The sequence below is a fragment of the Eschrichtius robustus genome, chromosome 16 (assembly GCF_028021215.1).
Source record: "Eschrichtius robustus isolate mEscRob2 chromosome 16, mEscRob2.pri, whole genome shotgun sequence".
In the NCBI taxonomy this organism is placed as follows: domain Eukaryota; kingdom Metazoa; phylum Chordata; class Mammalia; order Artiodactyla; family Eschrichtiidae; genus Eschrichtius; species Eschrichtius robustus.
The window spans coordinates 61,622,003-61,623,187 of NC_090839.1; the positions used below are offsets into that span (position 1 = coordinate 61,622,003).

The window sequence follows — 1,185 nt, forward strand, 5'->3', positions numbered from 1 at the left end:
TGTGTTTTCTGTTACTTAACTAATATTATACAGTATGTATGGCATCGTAACTGGTTTTTTAAATTTTTTTATTTTAATTTTACTGGTGTATAGTTGATTTACAATGTTGTGTTCGTTTCAGGTGTACAGCCAAGTGATTCAGTTATACATATACATATATTCATTCTTTTTTAGATTCTTTTCTCATATAGGTTATCACAGAATATTGAGTAGAGTTCCCTGTGCTATACAGTAGGTCCTTGTTGGGTATCTGTCTTACATATAGTTGTGTGTGTGTGTTCATCCCAAGCTCCAGATTTATGTAACTGGCTTTTTAAATTATTTATTTATTTATTTATTTTACTTTTTTGTTTTATTTTTATTACACAGTACAAAATACACTGCGTGCTACACAATACACTGCATAACCTTCTAGCAGCGGTAGATGAGCATAACTGAGTTATTTTTCATCAATCAGGAAAATGCTTCCTTAGTCAATGTTCTCCAAACCCTTTGGCACATAGTAACGATCAGCTCCAGAGATGCGCCTATCTCTTTCCACCAAGTTCCACTGATATGAATAATGGGCAACCCTTTTTTCCTTGCCCCCATTAGTGAACCTGTGGATGCGTGCAGTGGCCATTCCCAGGATGAACAAGCATGCGGCCATGACAGCAACCCCAGGGAGAATCTCGAACCACATCGTGACACCATCACAAAGGCCAAACACTTCCTTCCAGGCCCCTTGAAGGTGACCTGGCTTAAGTGGCTTTTTTTAAATCTAACAATATGGTAAAATTGGTAAAATTTGTGAAATTTGGTAAAATTAGTGAAATTGGTGCGTTCTTTAAAATGCAAGAGATATGCTCAGATCAGTTCAAGAAGTGCAGGAAAGTCGTGCCTGGAACTTTCCACATTCTATTTCACTCATTCTCACAACAACGCTTCAAGGTAGGTATTACTATCAGTACTCGAGAAATTAGAAAATTAAGTTTCAAAAAGGTAAAGTAACTTGCCCGAGTACCTAGCATGTGAAAAGCTCTCCATAATCACGCATCAAATGAGTGATTATGATTACTGAGTGACCGAGCTGGGATTTGAACCCACCTCCATTGCACGCGAGGGTCAGCTTGGTTTCTCTCTATGCAGTACCAGGAACCAGAAAGGCAATCACTGTGCATTTGTAGCAGCTGCTGTTAGAGGCTG

General features: G+C 38.5%; 1 pseudogene; it reads right to left on the reverse strand.

The window, feature by feature from the left end:
- Window positions 1-469: 469 nt before the first annotated feature.
- On the reverse strand, window positions 470-682 carry LOC137750560 (NADH dehydrogenase [ubiquinone] 1 alpha subcomplex subunit 1 pseudogene; annotated as a pseudogene).
- Window positions 683-1,185: the final 503 nt, after the last annotated feature.